Below are 13,622 nucleotides of genomic sequence, written 5' to 3'. Positions count from 1 at the left end.
AAGCAAGACCCTCGATCCCTCCCAAGTGAATTATGACACAACCGAAAAGGAGCTTCTTGCCATTGTATATGCTTTGGATAAATTCCGTTCCTACTTGCTTGGATCCAAGGTGATTGTATTTTCGGATCATCGCGCTCTCCGACATCTCTTGATAAAGAAGGAGGCAAAACCAAGATTGTTGAGATGGATTTTGCTTCTTCAAGAATTTGACTTGGAAATAAGAGACAAGAAAGGAGCCGAGAATGTAGTGGCGGATCACTTGTCAAGGATCCGGTTTCATGATGAAAATGGAGAAACCCCGATCAATGACTCATTTCCCGACGATATTTTGATGGCCATTCAAACACAACTTGAAAGGCACATCACCCCATGGTTTGCCGATTATGCCAATTATATTGTTGGAAAGGTACTCCCTCCAAACTTGAATCACAACCAAAGGAAGAGATTCCTATTCGAAGTGAAGAGGTACTTTTGGGATGACCCAAACCTCTACAAGGAGTGTAGTGATGGGCTCTACCGGAGATGCATCCCTCAATGGGAAACCCAAGGAATTTTGGAAGGATGTCATTCATCACCCTACGGTGGGCACCATGGAGCAAGGAGAACCGTAGCAAAAATTCTCCAATCGGGCTTCTATTGGCCTACAATGTTTCAAGATACAAGAGAATTCATCATTCATTGCGACGCTTGTCAAAGAACGGGAAATATCTCGTGGAGGAACGAAATGCCACAAAGGGGCATTCTAGAGGTGGAGATCTTCGATGTTTGGGGAATCGACTACCAAGGGCCATTTGTGACATCCAATGGGAATAAGTACATTCTTGTGGCCGTAGATTATGTCTCAAAGTGGGTGGAGGCAATCGCCACCCCAAATGATGATGCAAAAACGGTCACCAAGCTTTTCAAAAAGATAATTTTCCCAAGATTTGGAGTTCCTAGAGCGATCATTAGTGATGGAGGAACGCATTTCCATGAGAAGAAACTTGCATCCCTTTTGACCAAATATGGTTTCCAACATAGAACCGGCTTGGGATATCATCCTAAAACAAGCGGTCAAGTTGAAATTTCAAATAGAGAGATCAAGCAAATCCTTGAAAAAGTTGTGAACAAGACTCGGAATGATTGAAGCACAAAGCTTGATGATGCTCATTGGGCTTACAGGACGGCCTATAAGACTCCCATAGGAGCCTCCCCCTACAAGCTTGTCTATGGAAAAGTATGTCATTTGCCAATCGAATTGGAGTACAAAGCTTATTGGGCAATCCGAGCACTTAATCTTGATCTCAAATTGAGCGGTCAAAGGAGGATGATTCAAATCCAAGAGTTGGAGGAGTTCCGACTACAATCCTATGAGAATGCGAAGATTTACAAAGAAAGAACGAAATTGCTCCATGATAAGAGAATTAGACAAAAGGCCTTGCAGAAGGGAGACAAAGTCCTTCTATTCAATTCCCGCTACCGGCTCTTTCCGGGAAAATTGAACTCTAGATGGATGGGTCCCTATGTGATAACCGAAGTTGGAAAATATGGAGATTTCGAACTCAAAGCGGAAGATGGAAGCAAGTTCAAGGTAAATGGTCAAAGGTTGAAGCCATACTATGAAGGAGCGTTTGTTGGAGAGGTCGAGGCTACCTACCTCGGGCCTCCTCCCCCTTGAAAGGACCATCCAAGGGAAAGTTTGGTGGAGTCCTCCCTAAACCACCACTTGTAAATATACTAACCCTCTAACTTGTATTTATTGTTTTATTGCATTTGTTTTAATAAATAGCATGAACTCTTTTCATGAGCGTAAGTGAGGGAGGGTTACTACTGAATTTTGAATGAAGGAAGGAACGAATTCTCGAGTGTGGGGACGCGTCTAAGAGAGGAGAAAAAGTCAAAGGAAGAATTCGCAGCCTGAACACGAGCGGATTCCCTGGAATCCGGCCGTCTTGCTGGAATCCGGGCGTTCTGAGGAGAAACCGTCCGTCCAGCTACGCTGAGAATTTGAAGATTTTTGGACTGAGGTTGAATTCGAGCGTCCTAGGAAGAAAAACGCCCGTCTTGTAGAATCCGGCCGGATTTGAAGAAAGACGCCCGTCTTTCTACCTGTGCATTTCAAAGAAAATCTCTGTAGAAGAATCCGTCCGTCTTCAGAAGAAGACGCCCGCCTCATCATAAAAGAATCCGAGCGTCTCATGCTCGGGACGCCCGTCTTTGGGGCGTCAAATTTTGGAAATTCTCGCTGTGACAGAATCCGGGCGTATTGCCTAGAATCCGCCCGTCCCGAGGAGCACGAATCCGAGCGTCTTCAGCTCGAATCCGCTCGTCTTCTCACGGTGTTTTGACCCGACTTTTCCCTAATTAAAATACACCCCACCACACATACAGTGACACATCACTACTCCTTCCACTTGCACTATAAAACCCACCTCCTTATGACTCCCATACATATCCAAATCACTCCCTTTACCCACAAAATCAAAAAGCCCCACTTTTCTAGGGTTTCCAACACTAAATCAACAAGGAACATCCTTACCCTTTCACAAATCAAAAGAACCCAACAAAAGAATCAAGAATGGCACCAAGGAGATCCTCTTTTAGGAGTGCAAGAAGACCAAGGATGATGAGAAGTTCTTCTACCTCCCATCTCAACACTTTAAGAAGGGAACATGAAGAGATTGTAGATCTTACAAGGCTTGATGATTTCTCAAATGTGGAATTCCTCAATGATGTGCAAAGATTAGTCTTCCACCGGCTTCTAAGTAAGAATATTCTTCCCACTAAATTTTTATGTCATGCTACATTGAAGAAACTTGGGATTTATCACCAAGTGGAAGCTCTCTTTGAGGTTTTCGGTCTTTCAACCCTTTTTCGCATGTATTAACCAACCTATCGGTCTCTTGTGCTTGAATTTTTGAGCTTTTTGAAGATTACGACCTTGAACAAAGTGATATGCATAGAGTTTAGGTTGGAGAATGTTTCTAGGATGATGACCCTTGTAGAATTCGCAAATGTGTTTGGACTTGATGTTTCGCCTACCCGAACATCGAAACCCAAAAAGTATAGTGTTGCACCTTTGTGGAGGGCCATGACGGGCCGGGATTTCATTCACACCAAGGAATGTCTTGCTTTTCATATCCAAAACCCGATCTTGAGGCTTACATATCGATTTCTCTTGGGCACTCTACTTGCCCGCCGAGATCCGGCCATCATGAACCAATTAGACCTTGTGTTTATGGAATCCTACCTCAACATTCAAGGGAGAAATGGGTATCACTTCAATGCACCTCTAGTTTTGCTAGAGAAATGGGCAAAGTTTAGAAATGGGGATGATGATGGAATGAAGCACATAGTGAATGGAGGACTCATTACTAGACTTGCAAAGCACTTCAACTCAAGGTTCAATGAGAACAATGAGTACACTCCACTTACGGGAAGCACGAGAATTAATGAATACCTCCTTCTCGTCCATCACCATTGGATAACCCTTGAGGGGGTCGATAAGCGGATAAAGTGGTTGACAAAAGGAAGCGATCCGATTTATCTTCCAATGGCCGATCTACCACGGATCCCCAAGAAGAGGAAACTTGTCCCCAATGCCATCCTACCTCATCCCAAGTCCAACAAGGCAAGCACCACCACCACCAAATCCACCACCACAACAACAAGAACAACAAACTCAAAATGAGAAGATAAAAGTGCCTCCATACCCCTTTCCCTACCAACCGTATAACCATCCAAATCCCTTCATCCTCCCCCGTGACGACTTTGTCACGGGAATCCTACAAGATCTACACTACCGTCAATACGAGACCTCCGTGGACACTTACTATGCCCTCTATCCTCAATATCACGAGATGTTTCGAAGAGGACGGATTAGTGAGGAAGGAGCTTTCCCTTCATGGGCTCAAATGGATTCGCTCTTCCCCAACTCGGAGAGAGCTAATGAAGGGGCGAACGGTAGACAAGAGGAGGAAAGTGGCAATTCTTGTGGAGGTGACACGGTGGAACTTGAGAGTGAGGTGACGAATTCATGGACCCAAGTTTGAGTGATGCTTCAAAGGATATTTGGGATAGCGATATAGAGGGAGATGATGCCGATGTCTAGAAGACTACTTCATCACTAGGTGGAGCGGGCAAGAGGCACCCACCTAAGTTTAAGTGAAGTTTTCTCATCTCTCCTCTTTATTTTTCAAAGTTTCATGAAAAGAAGTTTGTGTCTTGTTACCTTGTATCTTCATTAATTTTGATCATTGTTGGAGTAGTCCTAGCACCATAGAGGACTCACACCTCGGTACCATTGAGGTGTTCTCATTTTATTGTTCCCATTTTCAAAATCCAAAATGACAAATTAGTTTCATGCATTAGTGTGTGCATGAACTACACCCATCCTTGGACATTAGCAATAATGTCTAACTCGATTTAGGGAAGTTAATGCATACACAACGGGAGGTAATCTAAATTATCCTCTCCGTCATAACAAAAACCATGCATCATGTAGTGTAGCTTAGTGTAGATTGCATTTAGTATAGAAATCATGCATCATCTTTGCATAATTTCCATCATTTTGGCCATTGAGGACAATGCCCATATTAGTGTGGGGATGAGAATTCTAACATTTAACTCTTATTCAAAAAATAAAAAAAATTGAAAAATTTCGAAAATCATAAAAATTTGAAAATTGAAAAACCCAAAAACATGTTTATTTCCCTTTATAGTCTTGTGTATATATTGTTTTGTATATATTGTGTTTGTTCAATCCTTGTTCACATTGATTGACTACGCCACATCCGAGACATGAGGATAATGAAGACCGCATGGTATGATCTTTCCAATCTCCTTTTTCCTTTTTATGTTAATGACTATGTGGCTTTATTTTGATTGATGCGGTATAACAATGTGAACTTAGGACTTGCACTTAGTTTATATGTCATATTAGTTGATAGAATCACTTGCATTAGGATGTTTATATTAGTTGCATCATGGCATGTAGTTGCATGTTAGAAATGTTTTGAAAAATGCCTAATTAGGAACTTTGACAAGAGCAACTAAGCCATTACAAATACTTGTTCAACTTAAGACTTTGCCTACTAGAATGGTTGTAAAACACCCTAGATAGTGTCATACTAGTGTCTTTTGACCCATGACCCAAGGCCTAGTCAAGGGTTTGCATGTGAGTCATCTATCCAACCCCGTGATGCGATGTGGACTTGGTTAACTTGTCTAGGTGACCTTGATTGACCTTGTGGTAAGGCAACCCAAAAATATTTTCTATCAATAAGCTTGAAGTGCTCATTTCAAAGAATTTTGTCATGTGGAAGTAATTTAATGCCAAGGAACCCTCAAATGTTATGAATTGTTGAATGTTGAGAAATTTAAGTTGTTTTGATGGAGGCGTACCACTTCGATGTGCTTTGGTGCGGGATCCATTGAATTGGGCCCCCACACGGTTGTGAATTCGGCCGCCCAGAGACAGAGTGACTATCACCTCGAAAAGCTATTGTCTAGAGGTTAACCGGTTGCCTAATAAGCGATTGGCGAAAGCAAAGGACACTAGCCCGGAAGGGACAAACCTCATCTTAAATTTTTGAAATGTGAAAGTGAAATGAGGACAATTTTGAATACTAGTCATATCCACCCGTTGTGAATAAAGATTTGAGCATTTCATTCCCAAAAAGCCTTTTGTCAAGCCACTTGGTCGAGCTTGAGACGATCCATGACCTTTATTTTTGTAGAGAATTCGAGACTTGTCATGTCATATGCTACTAGCATCATAGGGATCATCATTCCACCACCTTCCGATCGCTCTTGACGAAAGCATTTGGAAATTGAGGACGAAAGTAGTCTAGTTTAACACCATTTGGAGGTGATTTAGTGCCATCCTCTTAGCCTTAGTAATTTGTTGAACTAGTATTTGTGAAGGATTACATGCTCTTAAATTTGTTCCTCTTTAGTGCCTCCGCCACTTGATGAGAAAGTGGCTATTCCTTTTGTAGATGCATCCATTATGTGATTTTGTGTGCTTAATGTTTGGATGTGTCACCATTTTGGCAAGACCCACCTTGCCTTGCAAGAAGGCATCCCACCTCATTGTTGTCTTGTTGTGAGTTGAAGGGGCGGAGTGAGACCCGCTAATTGTCTCATATCGGCTATGTTTTTAGGTTAGTTTAAATAATGGTCCTTGTCTTTGTCACCTCTTTACTCGGTACGAGCAAAGGTTCGGTTTGGGGATATTTGATGTGGCCATAATTAGCGCATATTTAGCCCCCGAATTAGCCTTGTTCCCATGCTTTTTAGTGCATATTTGGGTCATTTCTTATCTTTAGTTCTTTGTTTTGCATATTCTTTGAGATTTTGATCCCTTGGTAGGAAAGGAGTAAGAATCTTGCATTTTCATGGCAAAACAAGACTAAATTGATCGAATTCAATGACCAAGCATCAAGGAGAGACAAGATTAGAAGGCCTTTGTACATATGATAGTAGATGAGCAATTTTGAGAAAGGATCCTTGAGTCCCCAAGGAAATCCCCAAGGAATTTATGAAGAAAAGGGAAGAAAAGAAGAAGAAGCCTTGCTGAGGCACAATCCGTGCGGATTGTCCCCAATCCGGCCGTCCTCCAGCAGCGGGATCCGTGCGGCTTTCCACCAAGACGCTCGGATCCCACCTCCACAATCCGCCCGGATTCTCTTGAATCCGCTCGGATTCCATCGCCAGAATCCGCCCGTCCCGACTTTAATCCGCCCGGATTCCAGCACAGCGTGATTTCCTCTTCTCCAAGCTACGAAGAAAGAAGCCCTTCCTTCGAAAAATACCGGCTCCTCCCTGCTCAATCTAAAAAGTGTAATTACTAGTTTAGCCCTTAGTTAACCCTAATGCATCGCCCTAATTTCCACTATAAATACCCCATTAGTCTAATTAGAAGAGCATGTTCTTTTTATCAACAATTAGAGTAGTTAATACCAATCAAATCTCTCTTTAGTTTTGTAATCAACAATTAATCAAGTTCTAATACAAGTTTTATTTCCTTAATCTCTCTTTTGTTCATCCTTTATTTTGGGTAATTGAAGATTATTTGGGTTATTGTTGGGAGATTGACAATCTCTCAATCAAGCATCAAGTACTTCTTTTATCTTTGCTTTATTATTGGAATCATTAGTAGGTATAATTCTCTTAATCCCTTTTTAATTATTGTTAATTACCTTCATTTGTTCATCATGTTTCATTTTGTTGGTATGATTGACAACCTTGCTAGCATGATCAACATGATAATGAGTGAGTAGTCTCTTAGCTAGGGTTAATGGGTGATTAGGGGAAACCAACATGGGGAATGATTCATGCTTAAATTAATATGCTTTCATGTTTTATTTGCTTGCTTGTTTTGATCTCAACTCATGCACATGTTAGATTTGATGAAATGCTAAGCCTATGAATCCTTGCATTTACTACCATCTTCTATCTTTTCAATGAGACTTGTAAGACATAACCCAACTCGAGTCTCATTAGACCATGCATGTTGTTGAGTAGGAAAGACTAAGTCGACTTGTAGGTGTTGTACAATCTAATCGATTCGGCTCTAGGACCCAAACTTTCCTAGGATTGTAAGATATAACCCAACTCAATCCATCACAACAATAATTGCTTGCTTATAATTTGAGAACATGTTTGTATGATCAATTCTCATGATTCCCCTATGATCCCATGACACCCTAGTGCTTTTTAATCAATTGTTTACACCCCTTTTAATTCATCTTGCTAGTTTATTTTCATTGCTATTTTAGTTAGTGACCTTCTACATCAACCCAATTTGTGACACCCCCAAGACACCACTAGTTTCAATAGAAATCTCATTTCAATACCCGTCCCTTGGGATCCGACCTTTACTTGCCTCTTTACTAATTGTAGAGTTGTTTGTGAAGCTATAAATTGTGTTTTGATTCGGACGTGACCCAACGACCACACCTTTAATTGTGAACACGAAACGGACCGATCACTTTCATCATCAAATCTGCTCGGTCGACCTCCAGAAACTAGTCGATCGAGCACTTTCTTAGCCGTCAGTTCATTTCCTTCGACAGAACACTGTTCATCAGCTATTATTTCCTTCCTCGGGTCTGATTTCAACACTTCTGGTCCCTCATATGAACGACCGCTTCTCAAATTAATTAAATTTACCGTCTCATGTGTATTTTTGCCAGTTTGTGACGGTAAATGACCCGATTTCCTTGTAGATTGGTTCGCGGCTAATTGGGCAACTTGAGTTTCAAGTGCCTTGATGGATGCATCTTTCTGTTGATCACTCAATTGCCACTGCTTTGTAAAAGACTACAGCATAGTCTTTAGCTCACCAATCTCACTCACTCCTCCAGAAGATGATGCTCTGTGATTGGGAGGAGGGAAGGAAGGAGGCTTCTGAAAGCCTTGTTGATTCTTATGTGGAGGAACATACGGCTGCTGCTGGTGCGGAGGAGGGGTAGGATTGAGCACATTTTGACTAGTCCACCTCAAATTGGGATGGACTGCCCCTTGGTTATTGTAATAGGAACCCCCTCCTTGCCTATATTGTTGAAAGGCAAGGACTTGTTCCTTCTCTATAAGACAGCCAATGGCAGTGTGACCATCATTGCTCCCACACCTCTCACATGTGAAGGTATCCCCTCTAGTAAGCACATGGACCGCCTGAGGCTCCCCAGCAGAATGTAACTCCAACTTGTCAAATCTAGCATTCATGGCTTCCAGCTGAGCCACAACCTGCTTATCGACTGCATGAACTGTTCTAATACCATCCCTCGGGTTTCCATACTCAGCACTATGATTCGCCATCTCTTCAATAAGGGCCCATCCCTTATCATCGTCGGTATTTTCCTGGAATCTCCCATTAGATGCCGCATCAAGTATGGCTCTGTGGTCATCATACAGCCCATTGTAGAACTGATTAGATATAAACCATGGGTCAAAACCATGGTGAGGAATAGACCTCACCAATTTCTTGAATCGGGACCATGACTCATATAAAGTCTCATCGGGAGCCTGCCTGAAACTGGTAATCTTGGCCCTCAGCTGATTGGTGCGCTGTGGAGGGAAATATCTCTTGTAAAAGGTAAGAGCAAGAGACTCCCAATCTGTAACCCCTGCAGATGTGCGGTCCAAGTCAGTCAGCCACTCCCTGGCTGAATCGGCCAAAGAAAAAGGAAACAAAACCTCCTTAATCTTGTCTTGAGTTACCCCCTTTGTGGCGGGGATAGTAGAACAGTAGTCTGTAAAGACCTCCATGTGCTTCCTTGGGTCTTCACCTGCAACACCTCTGTATAGATTTCTTTCCACCAGATTGATGTAGGAAGGACGGATGTCGAATGTATTCCCATCCTCAGTCTGGAGATTGAAACCCTTTGGAATTGAGGATGCTTTAGGTACCGAATGACTAGAAAGTTTTGGCATCTTTACTTGTTTATCGGCAAAAATAGGAATGTCTTCTACGAAAAGAGAATGATGTAGCTCTGGCTCGAAAGTACTCAAGTCCTCCTTTCGTGATTTTCTCTGCAGACGGAGTCTATGCCTTAATAGTCTCTCCTCGCTCAATCACCAAACTAACTCAAACCTGTCTGACCTGGGCATAAACAACACTGAAAGAAAATGAATAAGAACTGCCTCAAGGAATAAAAATTCCCTGAGACGGATAAAATAAACGAAACAAAGACAGATAGGGCAATTGCCTCCCCGGCAACGGCGCCAAAATTTGATACGTCTGTCATGTACCTATCAAAAATAAACTAACTAAACTAATTATATAGCTAGGGAAGTCAGGTCGATCTCCTCAGGGAGGCAAGAAATCTGTAGAAGTCCGTCTATTTGGTCACAAATGGGGGGGGGGGGGTTGTTTGAATTGTTTTCTAAACTAAAGGTTTAAAGGAAGAGAAGTAGAGAAAAGAGCAGTAAAAGCAGGAAAATATATTTAAACTATCAAATAGAGAGAGGTCATGTCAGGATTTCGGTTCACTACGGTAGTCCAGTGACTCAACTTAGACAGATTAATGCGAGACGGATATGGAAAAGTCCTTTCGGTCCACTTTCTATCCTAAAATACCACTAACTTAACTTTCATCCTCGTCAGGGTAGTGTACTGTTCATAGCAGGCCTATTTAGTCCAATCTTTCGATCTAGGATTACTTTTAGCCAGATTACAAGGATGACTCAGAAGCGTGCACTCAACTAAGTCGGTAAAATACAATTAAATTGCTATGGTGACAGAGTCTCACAATTAATTCATCTAACCTATTTACTACGTCGTCACATTTCTACCGTAGATCCCCTAATCCCAACATGAAAGAAGTTTAGCTACTCTTATTGCTAATTAAACTATCAAAACTAACAGCAGATAAATAACCAGCATTCAACATATTAAAACGATAATTAAATTGCATAAAAGTAAATTAGGGCAGAAATTAAATGAAGTAAAACAAAGGATTAAAGCAAATAAAAGATTGATTATTATTAAGAGAGGGGAAAGAGATTACAATCGTGCGAATCCGGCATAAATAACGACAAAATCCAAGCGAAATAATCCCGAAAGCAAAGTTACAGTGAAGAGCAAAAAGTAACGCAGTCTTGTTGTGAAGAATAGATAAAAGCTAAGTAAAGAATAGATACTAATGACCTAGCTAATGCGTGCTTAAATAGGAAAATAACTAAGTTTATCGAAATAAAACAACTCACGGGCTAATTAAAGGCCATGAAAACAGAAACCACTCGATCGAGTAGATTAAATCCACTCGATCGAGCAAAACCACAGGAAATCTACTCGATCGAGTAGAATAATCACTCGATCGAGTAACCCCTCTTTATAGCACTTCTGGATCGAGTAGAAAAGCACTCGATCGACCAACTGGGGCCATGAAAACCACTCGATCGAGTCTTCTGTCTTCAATTCAGCTCAAATCCATGCCCGACTGCCTCGTAAACCGTGCCTTCACGCACTCCAATGCAGTATCTGTAACACCCCACTTTTTCTGAGTTACCTTTGAAGGTTGCTTTCTCATTTTGTTTTTAATATGGAACTTTAATTGAAAGTTTTGTAATTTAATATAAGGGTTTTATAAAAAAACGAAGCTGAACGAAACATTTATTTACGGACCGAGCTTTAATGTTGGACTTTGACCCAACTAGAAAAAAAAAAAAAGAATTTTACCAAAACTCACTTAGCTTTGACCCGGTTGTCTATTACTCTAATACCACCCTACTCCTTTGTTTCCCTAATTCACATTCACACCCAATTCACGTTTTTGGTCTCCTGCTTCTACACCATTCTCTATTCTATTATTGGCCGCACGCCGTTACCCTCCGAAGCGATTGCCGAACTCCGACCAGATTCTAAACGTCCCTTCTTTTCCTCTTTTGTTGCGCTCCGATAAATCTATTGTAAGTGATTTGTTAATTGATTTTTTTATTTAAATAATTCGTATAACAAAGTTTGAAACGATTTTTTTTGTTAGATTTTAATTAGGGTCTTTGAATTATTATATGAGTATGGGTTGGTGGTTAGTTGACTAAATTAGGATTGAGTGAGTGGTGTTTGTATATAGATGGAACAAATTGTAAAGTCCTTATTATTCAATTTGTCAGTTACGGAGGAATACAAATCTTATGGAGTTTGTTGGTATAAATTGTTTGTGGTGCACTAGCTTTAAAAAAAATATAAGATAAGTTCAATTGGGTTTAATGCAATAGGGGACGGAGTGTTAATACGAGGTCAGTGGAGATTAATCAACGCAGTTCAAAAATATATGTGACTGATCATAGGTGTAGCTTCAGTTTATTAATCGGATTTTGACGCCTGGGTTGTGCTACGGATTGTTAAGTGTTCGGGTCAGAAATTAGTTTTGAAGAGTGTTGGTACTGCTAGTTTAAGCCTACTGGGTATAATAAACTTAGTCTACAACAGTTAAATTACGCAGGCTGTTTGGAGCTGTTTGGATTTTTGAGTGAAACTAGGATGTAGTGGTACAAGTTAAAGGCCTAATTGGCTATGGAGGTAGAGGGTGCTCTATTCGTTGAAATTATGGGCAAACATATTTACAGTGGTATCAAATTATTTGTTGAGACGTTATTTAAGGTTGGTTTTGGGATTGTCTAGTGTTGGAGTTAATGGCTTTGACATGGATTATTGGCATGTAGTTCAGGGTCAGTTAAAATCTTAGTATTGGCTGAGCTAATTGTGCAGTGGACATTCCGTATAAAATGGGTTTAAGTATTAAGTCGGTGATCATTATGATTTCGGATAATGTGGTAATTGGATAATTTCTCTTATACTTGTAGCTTGCGGGTTTGAAGAGAAGGAATTTTTGTGTTAAGCTTAGCTGTGATTGGTCGCCTTTAAGGTAAGGATTTTTACCCTTTTTAAAATTAAGAGCATGTTCGGTTGACATTTAAACTGTTTTTACATACTTTTGGTAACGATAAATTTCTATTAGCTTTGTGAATTTTTGAGAATTGATTTAAGTGACCGTTGGTCACCCGTTGGAATTTTTGGCGCAAGCCGTCTTTTGGAATTTTGTAACAGACTCTGGGAGATCTGTTGGTCTAGCAGGTTTTAAGGTGCGTCTGAGACGTCCCTGGGATTTTGTCCCGAAACTAAACTCTTGGCCCGAGTTTCATTGGGTGGGGTTTGATCGGCCCCACTTGCTAGGGGGTTAGACTTTCTCCTTTGGCAGCCTCATCCTACTGACTGCCCAAATGTGAGAGATGCGCATTATTATAAGTCTGACCAAGCACAGGTGATACCTCTAGACCGTGTCAAGGGTAGGACCTTGGCACACAGGTGGTGAAAGTTATGGACTTTTAACGGTTTAATAATTGGTATTGGATTTATAATAATGTTGGTTTTGGAATATAATTCTTTCTAACTGTTTTTGGAGCTTGTAAAGTTTATAATATTGTTCTATTATGAATTTATCATTTCTTCTTATTTTCTCAAAACTCAGCAAATGCTGACGTCCTTATGTTTTGGGTTGTTCCTCCACTGGAACCTGTACCTATTTATGTTTTGGGTACAGTTGATAGGTACAATTGAAATGCTTGAGATGCTGCATGGGTGCATACTGGATCCGGGGATTAGTACGAGTGTGGAAGGATTTGAATAAAGACTCCGTTTTAATCTATTTGTAATTTTATAATATTGTTGGATTTGAATTATATTTATTGTTTTAGATTTTGTAAGACTTAAGTCTTCCGCTTCAACATTTCGATTATTTGATAAAGTTTTGAGATATGTATGTTGTTTTTTTTTAAGATTGACTCTGTATTTACCTTGCACTTGGCATTTTAAGCTAAGTGTGGAGTGACAGCCGTGAATTTTCCATCTCTAGTTTATCGTTTTGGTCGGTAAAATTTGAGGCTGTTACAGTATCTCACTCTGGAGAGTCCCGTCTCCTCTAAATGCATGCAAAAAGGACGAAAAACGGTACGATTCCACTACTTTCGCGTTCATTTCTACAAAACGGACAAAACGAACCAAAGTAGCCAATTCGGGGCATAATGCAATATAAATAGTACCAAAATGCATCGAAATACGTGCTAAAATAGGCTAAAAAAGACTATATAATATACACGTATCAGCGATCAAAGGGGGTCATCTCATTGACATGGAC

General features: G+C 40.7%; 1 long non-coding RNA gene across 1 annotated transcript; it reads left to right on the top strand.

Annotated features, from left to right (window-relative positions):
- Positions 1 to 11,225: 11,225 nt before the first annotated feature.
- LOC141639733 (uncharacterized) lies at positions 11,226 to 13,353 on the top strand. Its single transcript, XR_012542642.1, has 3 exons — positions 11,226 to 11,394; positions 12,292 to 12,353; positions 13,029 to 13,353. It is a non-coding gene; the product is annotated as an uncharacterized LOC141639733 (long non-coding RNA).
- Positions 13,354 to 13,622: the final 269 nt, after the last annotated feature.

Source organism: Silene latifolia, unplaced genomic scaffold (assembly GCF_048544455.1).
Source record: "Silene latifolia isolate original U9 population unplaced genomic scaffold, ASM4854445v1 scaffold_57, whole genome shotgun sequence".
In the NCBI taxonomy this organism is placed as follows: domain Eukaryota; kingdom Viridiplantae; phylum Streptophyta; class Magnoliopsida; order Caryophyllales; family Caryophyllaceae; genus Silene; species Silene latifolia.
The sequence above is the reverse complement of the archived record's forward strand: the minus strand, read 5'-3'. Positions and strand labels throughout refer to the sequence as shown.